This window comes from Homalodisca vitripennis, chromosome 2 (assembly GCF_021130785.1).
Source record: "Homalodisca vitripennis isolate AUS2020 chromosome 2, UT_GWSS_2.1, whole genome shotgun sequence".
Classification (NCBI taxonomy): Eukaryota; Metazoa; Arthropoda; class Insecta; order Hemiptera; family Cicadellidae; genus Homalodisca; species Homalodisca vitripennis.
The window spans coordinates 107,174,435-107,189,310 of record NC_060208.1 but is presented as its reverse complement, the minus strand read 5'-3'; the positions used below and the strand labels follow the sequence as shown (position 1 = coordinate 107,189,310).

The 14,876-nt window shown below is 32.7% G+C and overlaps 1 long non-coding RNA gene across 2 annotated transcripts; it reads left to right on the top strand.

Annotated features, from left to right (window-relative positions):
- The first annotated feature begins 1,464 nt into the window (after window positions 1-1,464).
- On the top strand, window positions 1,465-9,312 carry LOC124354523. Of its 2 annotated transcripts, none has more exons than XR_006921690.1 (3): window positions 1,465-1,752; window positions 5,131-5,338; window positions 9,165-9,312. It is a non-coding gene; the product is annotated as an uncharacterized LOC124354523 (long non-coding RNA). The 2 variants fall into 2 exon arrangements; XR_006921689.1 differs by having other exon boundaries at window positions 5,118-5,338.
- The last annotated feature ends 5,564 nt before the right edge of the window (window positions 9,313-14,876 follow it).

The following is a 14,876-nucleotide window of genomic DNA, read 5'->3' as shown; positions in this document are numbered from 1 at the left end:
CGTATCTATTTTATAAAAAATAAACAGATACAATGAAGTGTCAAAGCACTCGACAGAATGTAATGATAGAAGTAGAGCACAGACGGACAAATTGATGGATGGTCTGCCCTTAACTATTTCACCCTACTCTCTCAAGAACCTTTTTAACAAGAGTTATCACACAAATAGACAGGCTGCCCTTTGACTTTAAAATCAATAAGGTTCTTCTTAGGATCACGAGAAACTGTGTACCAAGTTACAAGCCTGTAGGACCTTTAACAAGAAACTATTACATAAACAGACAGGCTGTCCATTTGACCTTAAAATCAATAAGGTTCTTCTTAGGATCACGAGAGAAACTTTGTACCAAGTTACAAGCCTGTAGGACCTTTAACAAGAACTATCACATAAAACAGACAGGCTGTCCTTTGACCTTAAAATCAATAAGGTTTTTCTTAGGATCACGAGAAACTTTGTACCAAGTTACAAGCCTGTAGGACCTTTAACAAGAACTATCACATAAACAGACAGGCTGTCCTTTGACCTTAAAATCAATAAGGTTCTTTATTTGATTACGAGGAACTTATGTACCAATTATCAAGTTTCTAGAACCTCTTTATCGTATTACATTCCACAGATGGATGGACAACACAATTTCAATAAGGCCCTATTGGGTACTTAATAAATTAAAATATAGTAATTAATTGTATATTTTACTTTTCATATTTTTGTAGGCCTATACCATTCAATGTTTACAAATGTTTTATATATAAGACCTCTACTTTGACCAAGACAGGTCTACTTGCTGCATTTATTTACCGCACTACAATTCCAAGACTCCATAGGTTGAAAATGAGAGTTCACCCAAATCTCTCTGGACAGTTAAATATCTTGAAAAAACTTAACACTATCTGTTAATCATTATTTTGATACATTAATTTATTGCTGTTGTTGAAATTATTACTATTATTTAAAAATTCTATGAATGAGTATGGTACGTTTTATTTTTGTTTTTTACACTTGAATTTTGTTATTTAATCTAAATACTGTGTATACTGTTAAATAAAATAAAATAAAAATATAACTGTAACTGTAGGGTAAAAATAAAAATCATATTTTATTAGTAAATGTCCACAAGAGAGTATTATTTGTTTTCTACTTAGTGTGAATCTTCCATAACTTACATTGTATGCTGATTTTACTTTGCAGAAGAACAACATCTAATAATCTAACATAGACTTCCTGAATATGCAGGATTAATCAAAGTTTCCTGTATAGAGTTTGCCCTTCCGTAATTCACCAACATCATGTTCGAGCTATCCCAGATGAAGTACAATACTTATCGACCATGGAGGATTAGTTTTAGAAAATAAGGGATTGGGGGTGGGGGGGGGGGGGGGTGGGGGGGGGGGGGGGTGGGGGGGGGGGGGGGTGGGGGGGGGGGGGGGTGGGGGGGGGGGGGGGTGGGGGGGGGGGGGGTCCGATACGGATTAGTTTTACAAAGTTGTAATAATCCCAGAATATAATTCAATTTTTGAATAATAAGTGAAATGGTACATTTATAATATAAACATGGGAGAATATACTAATAATAAAGGTCAATTTTAGTCTGAAGATGATTTATGAACATAAACCTGATTACTATCGTCCTAACCTCTTGTAAAAATTACAGGTATAATGAAAGCATAATTTTATGAGCTGTTGTTTATGATAGAGAATAATTTTGCCTTGGTGATTGTGGTTTGCTGATATCTGATCAATTTAAAACTACAGGTAGGTCTCGATAAGAATCATGGTAAATGTGTACTAGTATAGTAGTTAGCCTACTTTTGTAGGTTATGTTTTATTAAACCTTTGAAAAGATTACAGGAAGCAATATCGCATGTCATAACATTTCAGTGCCAAATATGACATTTTTAATCTCGTAATGAATTTGATAACTACAACAACCTTCTTAAATTCAATTTCTCTTATTAATCATATAAAGAGTTATGGCTTCTTTATATGACTTTCACAGTGACTAACTGTGACACATTTACGAGTTTACAGGTTTAGTAAGGATAACTCATTTGTAGCATTATTTGTTTATTTAGTCTATAGCATTTGTGTTGTTATTATAGAAATTAAACATGTGTAAGATTAAATAATTTATTGAAGAAAGTATCGGATAGGAACATTAAACATGACTAAAAACATAGGTCCTACCATCAATTTTACAGTTCATTATAAATCACTATAGTAGTTTAGTGCCATTATGAAAGTAGAGTGGTAAAATGGTCATGGTAAGGTTAAATCAAAATGCAATATAAGAAAAGATATCACCGTCACAGTAGGGCAGTACAAGTATGCAACTGTCACTATACCAAGTTACAGGAGCAGGAATTAAATTGCAGTCACAATATGATATATGAAATTATTTGAATTTGAAAGAATAATTGGTATCAATTTACAATAACGTGACCATGGGAAAGGTATGTTCATTTTTTTTTTCCTGAAAACAATAGTGAAGAAAAAATTCGTCGGCAACAAAAATCAAAGGAGTTACGATTTTTTTGAAATCCTCTGAAAAAACTCTGTTTTTGACAGTACCTCTGGCTGAAATGATGCTGACTAGTACGTTAATCCTGTCAACGATGCCTGCCCGCTGCTGCTTGCTCTTTTAGAAAAAAAAATTAACTCGAGCTTGCAAAAGTCGAATCCCAGATCACGTGATGCGCCTGCTCCTTAACCCTCCAAGTGTTGTTTGACAAAATTTTGTCGGTTATTTTCCATCCTGAACGCAAATAATGCCCGAAAGGCATCAAATATAATACAATAATATACTTTCCCCCCAGTATATATGCACTGTGATAATAATACTTGGCTATAAATGCCCAACCCCAGGAAAAAAGTCCATTTTCCATGGTCACGCTATTGTAAATAAATACCGAATAATTTATCAATAAGAAACAAAAATTATAACTCTCTGAAATGATCCACTTCGATGACTAAATATGTGGGATAAAAAACAAGAAGGCTAAGGTTGTCGTAGCCTCAAATCATAAGTGGTATGTTGAGGTGTGTATGTTAATTTATGTTAAAGTAAGTCATGTGATATACAATAATATGCCTTAAACAGACCTATTAAAGTAGTTCAACATGTCTCATTCTCCTAACTCTTTAAGAGCAGCTGTCGCCAAACAATCTTGAGTTTTACTCCATAGGAGCATTGCAACTCTGGAACACTTTTAATTCCTATTTTTTTATGTAGAATTATGGGAAATGTTTTTGTTTAAAAGACATGATTTAAACACTTTTACTTTCCTTGTTTTAGGGTAGGGTACGATAAGTGGACCCGGTTTTTTTTATATCGAGAAATTGGCAAACGGTATTACTTAATCATAACCATCGATATAATCAATCGATACTTATTAATTATTTTTTAACGATTAATTAAATAATCTATATCAATAGCTGTAAATACTCTCAAATAATACTCTTAATTTAATATTTCAATCCCGATTCAGGATTCCGCCCCACTGGTTACAGAAATACCCGTAAGAAATGCATTGCAGCAAACATATGTTATTAAGTGAAAGAGTCTTTTCAAATTTTTAATCAGCTGTTCTTTGTAAACATATATAATGCGACAAAAAATATATTTATATATAATTTAATTACTACACTTATAGTTTTAAAGCATAGAGTAAGCTTAAGAGAAACGACAACATTTTGTTTAAACTGTTTCTGCAATCACTGTTAAACATAGACTTTACTATCCAGATAATACAATTCAAATTTGAACGTAAAAATTCACCTTTAACTGCAATATTTATTTAATATAAACCATGCTCATGCTTGATCAGAAGAGCAATGCAGATATCATAATTACTATCTTACGTTGGCTACAAATATAAAGAATGTTATAAAATCAACCTTAGTTGTTTTTTTTTGACAGAAGTATCAGGAATGTGGTACATACCTTCATAATGCGCCCAAGAAGCTCACGAAGGAACGACTATCAATTATCTCAGCAATGTTTAGAATGTGATAGAAAATGAATAAGTGAATATAGTGTGCTGTTTTCAACGGGAAATTGCGTGCGTAAGCCGCGGGAAAACTTATTGAAATGCGCAGCGAAGCGCGCCGGGTCCGCTAGTTTTATATAAGTAACATTTGATTTTTTTAAATGACAGTCAATTTTAGAAAACTACGCGACATTGCTTTGGAAGATGATAAGACATGTTTTTCATGACTTCAACATGTTGGACTCGTATGGAAAACCCCATTATGTGAAATTTGTGGGAAAGAAACAACTGTAACTGTGAGAGGAGCAAATATGGTCGTCTTCAGTTTTCCTAATTTTGGTTATAATATTTGTTTGATTTGATCACGGTGAATATTACATTCACATTTTAATTTAAACATATGATTGTTATTGAGAACTATAGATACTTTATATTGACTGATTGTATAGGATTTGAGATGCAAATATTAGGTATCGATGATTACATTCTTCGATATAAAAAACCGTGTCCGCTTATCGTACCCTACCCCTTGTTTATAGTATACTTCTGAAGTAACTTATTTAATGTAAGAAAAGTATACAAGAATTGAAAAATTTTAAAAATATTTTTTAAATTTAAAAGTGTTTGTATGTGTATTACATTTATATTACAAAAAAACGGGGCATCTTCCATAACCCTATGACCACAAGTAATTCTAGGACGTAAAAATATTTGAGTTTTAACATTGTTCTTATGGGGCTAAAATCAAGAAGGCAGGCCACCTGTACAGTCTGCTCGTAAGAACTATCAACATGTTTACTACCACATTGTAAAAGTGTTTTTCATTAATATAGACCATCAACTCATATTTGTGTTAATCTGTTTATTTCCCACAGGGTACTGAAAATATGTTATTTTTAGTGTATTACTTGTTTGTAATACCTCTCAATTACCCAATCAGAATGACCCAAACTTTGGGCTCAAAATGTCATCTTAATCATTGTTAAAAAAGTTTTCCATTTATAAAATAACCATTATAAATAAATGTTGATCAACTGAAACTTATGTTGTTTTAGTAATAAGCAGTCTAGTTATATATTTAACTTCTGGTATATATATTTGAGGTTAGTTATTTTTATTGGTTGATTTCAGTCTTTATTTCCAGTATCAATAGGTAAAAAGTAGTATCTGATACAAAACATTTGGACACCTGTACTTGTCTGAGTAGTCCTAGCCATCAGTGCTAACTCAACTCATCTACAGCAGTGGGCGGGCATGTACCTTCTATATCTGATACTGGTTCTGGATCTATTCAGCTAAAGTCAAGAGAATAAAACCATCAGGACACACAATGCTGCTGAAATATGCAGAAGGTATATGTACAAACATTTATTAAAAAAAGAACTAGCCTTATTTGACAAAAAGACTTTAGATGAAAAATTAATGCTCATATTTACTCAAGACGCCTGTGTGTTTTTCACAATGGCGGAGCGTTTGTAAAGGATTCCTGTCCTTTATCACAGCATTAAATCAGACCTGATATGAGCTACCTAGCTGCCATAAAATTTCAAAATAAATGTTTCCCAAAATGTATGAATAATGCATAAATTGTGTTCAATGACTCGTGTCCTAGGTTCAGCCTGCATGTCTTACAGCAGACTGCTGGACTCACATTGTAAACAATGAAGGTGTTATGAGTGATAGGTCACTTCATATCAGAAGAAGTTGTTGTCGGCTCTTAGATTGTTCTCAACAGCATGAAACTCATACAAGTTCTAATCTGGCCCAGGAAATTAAGAGAGTTATTGATGAATAAAGTCTTACTGGTAAAATAATAATGGTAGTTTAGGACAGTAGTGCAAATAAAAAAGACTATCAGAGATGAGATGAGACTAAAATTGTCTAAATATGTGAAGTTGTATAGAAAGATAAAAGTATCATTGCACACTTTAAAAAAATTAGCCCAGTTCAGAAAAAACTTTAGATATACCAGCAGAACTCTGATCAGGAGCCCAAAAAATGAAAACAAGATGTTTTAATAACGTGGAACTCCACCTATTACATACTTTCCAGGTTCTGTGAACTTGAAGAGGCAATTAATACAAAAATGGCTTTCTTATCCCTGGAACTGGAAATTGACATTATGTCGATCTGAATAGATTTTCAAATGGCAATCGAAATTTATAATATTAATCTGACACGCACCTGTTTTGACAGTTCAAACAGTACATAGATGAACACTATTACCACAATTAAAACCAATACCATTTCAAACTGATAGAATTGATAATTTAATTCGGGAAATTTGTTTTGTTGTTTTAGCAACAGTAATGTCACAGTGACATCATAAACGTGCCAGAACAATTGTCATGTAGCTAATTTGAAGCAGGTGTCTGTCTGTTTTGGTCTTTAAATTTAGTCACAAAAGATATTTATTTCACAAGATAGTGTTAATTACTTACAAAAGAGAATAACTTATTATGGATCTTTTAAAATCAATATCTACTGTTTTTGTTAGTAATTTTGTGGCTTTATATTAGTGGAGTGCCTGGGGGTTTTAACCTCAGATTACAATTACAGCAATTTAAATTTTACCCGACGATGTGTGTTTTTTCTTTTTTAAACTATAAATTGTAATGTTTACCAAACAAATTTTGTGCTCTTGAGTTTTTCATTGTTTCAAAAAATTACTATAAAAAATATTTTATATATAGATTTGCTTTAAATAGGTTTTTTATTTATATGCGAAATTTAACCTAAATAGATAATAGAGAAACATCTATTACACGTTCTAGTGTATATGAAGGGTTGTATTGCCCTTGAAAATGTAATGAAATGTGGAGGGGAGAGTGGAAACGGCAGGTGCAAAGTACAGCAGAATTTTTTGTCTAATTTAGTTATAAAATGATTCTTGCTCTATATATGTTGTTTTTATATATTCGAATAACAATAACAATTCTGTGTTTTGATGAATAATTCTTGTATAGTTTTAACAGAAATTGTATTCAAGATAATAGTTTCTATTAAAATTTTACAAAATCTTTGTATTGTTTTGTTTTTATATTGTAGTTTTTAATTTGATTCAAAACTGCAGTTCATTATTGCAACTTATTAATTAAATAATAGATAAATTAAACCAATTTAGGTTCAAAAATATAATAATTATGAATAAAATACAATTGATTAATTATTTTTTCATTAATTTGTATCTATTAGTTTTTTAACAATGGATAAACTAATGACCAGCAGCATGACTAATGAGCATAGTTGCATTATATGTAAACACCTGGGTTTATCTTGTGAAATAAATTCAGGTTTTGGTGAAATAATAAAAAAATAGTAGAGAATTAACCTCCTTAAGAGCTGCTTTCAAGTGAATGACAGGATGGATCGATACCTCACTTACAAACTGAATTTGTTTATAAAAGAAATAAAAATCTTACTTGTACAACTTATACAAGTTGTCTGTAAAAATATATTAATAACTATTATGTCTATTGCTACCGGAATTACTGGAGATAAAGAGATACATTGTTACAATGCTTTTGAAAAAGTTTGAAAGTAATTTAGAAAATAATGGACAAAATCTGATGAAGACCTGAAAAATTATATAAATTAAGAATTGGCACCATATTTGCTTGCTCTATTTAAAGATGGTGATCTGCAAAAGATAAAAATCTATTTTTACCAATTATTTTCAGAAATTTCCATTAATTTAAAAAGTTTTTAAACTATTCCTGACATTATTGATAGAGGCATCTTACTATATTGTTGTAAGTGGCAAATGAATGAAACTTCTACAAAGATATAGTAACACGTTTGTGGTATTTATTAGGTATAAAAAAAGGCAGTATTAAATCTGCCGAAAGGAACCTTCGCACATTGAAAAATAAGTATGCAGATATTGAATTAGATTAAAATATGCTTTTGAAAATCGCTCAAGAGAAATTTGTCTGGAATAATAAAAATAAAAGTCGCTTTAACAGAAATTTTGAGTTATATTATCTAATTACAATATTTATATACACCAAGTAGAAAGCGATGCAGACAAATTAATTGTTGATATACCTATTAATTTGGAATTTAAAAATGTTAAATCTTCATAAGATATCAATGTCTTGGTGATATTAACGATATTGGTGGATGTAGATAATAATTCAAATAACTAGAAAACTGATAGCTAAGCACCTTTTGAGGAAGTCACACGTGTTGGCAAATTGAGAAGTAGTATGTTACTGCATCAATGGTAATAGCAATGACTAAAAATCTTGTTGTAAGAAGCTAGTTTTTGAGAAATAGTTATTGTGACAGGGTTATTGTAGAACTGGAGAAGAGAATGCATTTTTTTAAATTATAGGTTTAAAACCTATAATTTACCTCCAAGGAGAGTGGAACAAAAATTAAGTTGATACAGTAGTGGCTTTGCAGGTATTAAAAAGAAGTTACGCTAGGAGATGAATGAAATGGAAACTGACGAGCCTTCAAGTAATCAACATCAAAATAAATTTGTCCTTTTGGAATTTAGTGAAATATTATCAGGAAAAAGCAAAACCAAAATGAAAACAATTTATCATCATCTTTATTCATCATTAAGCATTATACATAACACTTTTTACACACTTTTACTTTCCTTGTTTAGTGTTTACTTCTGAAGTATTTAATGTAAAGAAAAGTATACAAGAATTGAAAATTTAATATATATTTGAAATTTAAAAGTGTTTATATTTGTATGAAATATATTTTTTAAATGGGACGTCTTCCATAACCCTATGATCACAAGTAACTCTAGGACATAAAAATATTTGGGGTTTAACATTGTTCTTTTGGGGCTAAAATCAAGATGGATGGCCATCTGTAAAGTCCTAGTAAGAACTATCAACATGTTTACTACCACATTGTAAAAGTTGTTTTCATTAATATAGTCCAGCAACTCATATCTGTGTTGATTTGTTTATTCCCCTTAGGATACTGACAATATGTTATTTTTAGTGTCATATTCTGTGATATGGGCTTTGAGATTGACAACAAGCAGATTGATTCCTTGGTTTTTGCTTGCAGTCTTATCTCTTTACATTATAAAAAGTGGATTATTAAAATACTATGAATAGAACAAAACACTATGAACAAAACATGTGTGATTAGTGTAGCTGCATGCTTTACCAATCAGTATAATAATACAACTTTTTCTCTCTTGTCTAGGACAGAAAGATTAAGAATACGAAGGTTGCAGCTCTCACATTTACCTTTAGAAACAGCGCATTTAAGCTTCTAGAGAGTGGAGGTATCTTCGCGTGGACTTCAAGAGTGAGTCGGAACCAAAGAAGGTGAGTTCATCTGATAACAGAGATTTCCTTGGAACTGGAACAGTGCTAAAACTTGGTTTTCATTTTTTCTTCCCTATCTAAAAGCTTAAATTTGTTCAAATAATTTGAAACATTACTATCACAATTTAAATATTTTGACCTTGTTGTGAAGAGCCATCTTCAGTCAGTAAACTTTGTCAAACCCCCAGAACTGCCTTAAACGTATCTGCGTTTGTGGGTAAGTTAAGAAGGTTGAAGCTGTAACCAATATGGTGACAAATGGATATCAGTGTGGCTTCATTATCAGCTTGTGAAAGAGAATAATTAGATTCCTATTTTTTAAATGTTGTAGTTTAATATGGAAATTGAGCAAGTATATTTGGAGATAAGATATTTATTTTGATTTGATTTTATTGAAGGAAAAATCCTGTTTCCCTCACAATCCTTCCATCGTCAAAAATAAACTTCAAACAAAGAATTGATTTTATTATTTCAGTTATCATAACTTATTGCCAGAATAAATCTATTTCAAATAAACCTCTGATGGTTGCTGCCAAAATTTGTTCTCTTTTGTTTTACACGAAGTTAAAACTATGTTTAGAGTGTTGAAGAAATTTATACAAATATTTTAAAGTAGAATAAATTTTGTTTGTTACGCAGCAACGCTGCATTAACCCCTTAAGTGCTGTAGGTGTGTATATTATCCGTGTATTTTCCAGTAAAACCGAAGATCATATCTTCGTGCTTGATGTGTGAAGTAGTTCTGACATCTTTGCCTCTTGACTTCGCACCAACTCAGCTTTTGTTATTGGGTTAGGGTGGGGGCGATGAGGGGGAAGAGACTGTTCCGCCACTCACGTTATCTGCCATCTGCTACGGCCTTTCCGTGTCATGAGTCACTCGTTCTGTTACTGCATTGTAAACAATCGTGTCATTGATCCTTGAATTTATTATTTGCTGTTTTCATAGTTTAGGTGTTTTTTGCGCATTATTGTTTTCATTTTAATAACACTAACCTAAATAACACCTCCACTAACAAAAACTTTCATGCCCTACAGTTCCCCTTCCCCCAAAAACTGCAAAAATAGAAACTTAAGAACAGTTTTATAATTATGTAATGCCTCTATCATAAGTTACATGCTTTTTTAAATTAGTCAGTGCATAAGGATATTTGGGACCAAAAAACCCAGCCAGGGCATAGTATAGGTTTAAAATAAGCCAGCACGTAAAGGGGTTAAGAAAGTTACTGCAAATGTATATCTGGCTAATACTTACTCTTTTTATTTAACATATTTATTTCTAACCTGAAATAAAATTTAACTAATAATGATCTCATGGTTTGATCTATGCAACACTTATTAACATATGGTTAACACATTATTACATTTCAGTATATTGAGTAAGTTTCTTTTATAAGAAAAATGTATAAAAAAAAACACATTTTTTTGTCTCCAAGTTCATATTCTGTGACCAAATCGGCACAGTGTTTCACAGGAATTTTCCAAACAAAAAACATTTGACATAAATCAATTGAAAGATACATCTCATTGTCTTTAAAATTGTATGTATAGAAAAGTAAATATATTACTAGAAAAAATTATTGTAATATACATAAATAAAATGCAATATTATGAAATAAAAGTTGAACGTAATTCAATTCGGAAAGGAGTCGGATGAAAACTGGTTTTTCCCAGAGTCGTAGGTGGTGGAGGATGGAGAAAACGATGGCTCCACCCTTCTTTCTGTAAACAATGAAAATATTGTCTTAAAGGTGTGTAATAATCTATTAACTATCTTATTAGCTGTCATCGTTGATGCTTTGCCATAATTTACTTTGTATTTTTGTGTTACCAGTTGTCAGAATATTAGCTTATATTGAAATTTCAATATTTACTAAATAAAATATACTAATATGATCATCAAAGGTACAGTATATTTCAGCAATAAAAACATTGTTCTTCAACAGAATATCAGAAGTACATAATTTAAAATGTTTACTCTATTAGTTATTTGAGTTCCATGGCCTTGTGTGGCATTGTATTAATAGAGGCATGACTGGGAGGTAGAGGATGCTAGCTCATATATATGACGAATACTGTGTCTTATCGAAAGATAGAAATGAGAAAACAGATTTTGGTTGTTTATTATAGGAGTGATGGTAAATTCATTTTCATTTGACTGACTCATATCTACATGGATCTGATACTCTGTCAATAAAGTCTAAAATAAAACCTTTTCTTTCTACTTAGTAGCTGTCTGCAGGATGCATAGATCTCCTGTACCTGAATTTCTTGAAATCTTCAGAAGATATATGTTGGGAATAAATAATAGATTTATCTTGCTCAGTGCATGGTGTTCTTAATAAGTTAGATTCAATGCCTTTCAGAAACACAAGTAGCATTCTCCAAGGCAGCTATATAAATTTAACTCTTAGAGTGAGGTACAATAACCTTACAGAATGTTAGGCTGCTGTTTAAATTGATGCAATGCATCAGCCATATTTCAGGTGTTAATATCGAGTATATATATAGGATAGTTAAGATAGTATGGTCTGATAAATGTACAGATAAATGTAAGCTGCAATGTAGGTTAACATAATGCATCAGCTGTGTTTCATGTGTTAACCAGGATCACTTCTCTCATGCAGAGAGCCAGACAAAAAAATAAAATCAACCCTTTATGGTAATTTCTATTTGTGTATTTTGGGATCCTTGTAATTAATTTATATTAATATTGTTGACTTCTCTGATACTATTACAGTATTAGTTTAACATAACCTTCATATTAGGTCATCCATTTTACAAGGTGTATTTAGGAAGTAAGTACCATTTCATTGTACCCCATCTCCACATTGTGTTTTCAGTTTGCTGTATATATTTTTAAGGGTTTAAGACAACTACTGATTCCACTGACTTTGTGATTTGTGCTTTAACTGTATTTATGAACGCAAGGAATATGATTTTGACAATAAAGACACCATGATGAGTGATGTAATGGAGAGGATTTAGGTTGGAATGTATAATGAAGGTCGAACAAATGTTAAAGCTTGTGTATTGGTCAGCCTTCTGTCATCAATGATGATTTTGATGAGTGATGAATTGATCAGTGATGAACCAGAGGTTTAAAACATAAATGTGTCTCACGATATTGTGAGATTTGAAGAAAAAATACGGCATGCAAAACAAATGGAGAGAAATGCTCAGTAATGGAATTTGTGTGGCTCCATGACAATGCTTTTGGTCCCATACTGCTGATTATACACTTGTGGTGGTTCAACAGTTTCTTTGTGAGAAGTTTGATCACCTCAGACTTGGTTCAATTACCACTTGTTCCTGCACATGTGACATGAGATAGATGACAAGGGCTTTTTATCTAAATATGAGGTGAAAATTGTTGTGGAGTCATGGCTATAGTGATTGGCGGCAAGTTTCTGTGAAGGTATAGAAAAGCGGGTGACCCACTACAATAAGTGTTTGAACATTGGTGGGAATTATGTACAAAAATAGCTTTATGGTATGTTCTTTCATGTACAAATAAAATTAGTTTTAACATTAACTGTATTGTTAGATATTCAAAACGTTACTTTCTGATTATTCCTTATATGTAACAGTATTGTAATACAAAATTTATAATAATAATTAAAAGATCTATCTGTAAGATTTGTTACAATTTGAGCATCAGTAGTATTTATAATATTAGCTAACCTTTTAACTCCTATAAAAATTAATGAGGAATAAAGCTGCATTGCAGTGAGTCTGCTTTAATCTAAGCACAGAACTATGTGTATAGGTCAATTGTTGTAATAAGGTGATTTAACACGTTCGCTACCAGGCGGCGCATATTTGCGCCGCCCGGATCACCGTAACAGACCAACGTTACAAAATGTGGTTGTTCTAACACAGACCGAGAATAATTGGTGTGAGACTAACCACAGACCAAGGATAAAATATTGTTAAATTGAGCTATAATTCAACAAAATAACCTAAAATGTACGTCTGTACTGTTCTTATTTGATATATTACTGATTTGTGTAATTTTTTTTTATTACGGCGGCGCATATGTGGGACGCTCGGTCTATAGCATTAAAATCTTAACATAGACCAAGCATCCCATATATGAGCCACTATTTATTTGCTCAGTTACTGTAGGTTTTAGGGTAAGTTTCAGTCAAACATGTATATCTTATTATGAGAGTATTTTCTTCCATGGTACAAAAGCTCAAACAACAGAGTCATATAAATATAGGTTCATTTAATGTATTATTATACATATCTTATTCGGCTATAGGCCTACAATAATTTTAATTTTAGAAATTAAAAAAGTAGAATATAAGAAAATAAAGTAGATATAAAGTTTATTTTATTTATTTCGTGGTACCAAAACACGAATGGGATTCTTTTTACTCTACAAGACATAATACACGACTGTTAACCCATATGTCATAACTATCTTACAAAATAAGTGAACATTTATATAAGTTATTAAATTTACACAAATATTCAGGAATTTACCACGTTACATTATATTTAAGTGCTCACACATTCATATTCTAATTATTGTGCCACTGGTTATAACAAGTTGGCATGCATAGGCCAAACGGTTTGTTATTTGAGTCTCTGCAGACGGAGCAGGTATAAAATGTTTGCTTCCTCTTCTGGTTTCTCTCTCTGCAAACATGGCATCTCAGACGCTTTACAGCTTCACGGGAGTATGGGCAGACTGTGAAGAGTGGCTGGAGCGAGGATTCCTTGGCATGGGCTCTATCTGAATGTAATTTTTTATTACGATGTCCCTGAACTTCAGGTAGGTTGTTTTGGTGGCAAGCCTTGAGAAAATGTAGACACCGTTCGACAGGGAGACGTCTAGCAGGTGGAAAAAGATTTAACAAAACTTAACCTTAACCCTAGTTCAGAAGAAAGAAGCCCGTGGTGTGAGGTTTACAACAAGAACAGTGTAGGCTGCAATGAACAAGTTTATCAACTGTGCGGGACATAATTTTTAAGATATCCAGAGACCAAGCGTCCCACATGTGAGAAAGACATCCGCATAGACCAATACAAAAGTATCAAGCCTCTAAAAGAGACCAGTGAATTTTCAAGGCAATAATAGTGGCATGCAAACTGCGGCGCAAATATGGGACGTCAGTCTATTTGAGGTGCCCCGAGCGGCGCATATTTGGGACGCCGGTGCACGGGTACGGGTAGAAACTGTGTGCGGCTCATTATTTGAGCTGGGGGGGGTGGGGGGGGGGGGGGGTGGGGGGGGGGGGGGGTGGGGGGGGGGGGGGGTGGGGGGGGGGGGGGGTGGGGGGGGGGGGGGGTGGGGGGGGGGAAATTTGTTATTGTAAATGGTAAGAATTGAATAAAAACATTTACTAAAATTGGGAATTTGAAATTCTTGCTAAACACAGTTTAAATTCCTAACTTCCCGCGCGTGGTCGATTGGTCGGTTTAGTTCCGTTTGTTTTGGTTCGCACTGTTATGACAGGTTAGAGGTTATAATTTGTTATTTTTTTAAATGTTTGACTAGCAATACCGCGCTGTTTTCATCTCAATCGACTGAATTACGGATTTGGGGGGGGGGAAAAAAAATTGCAAGGAGTGATTTT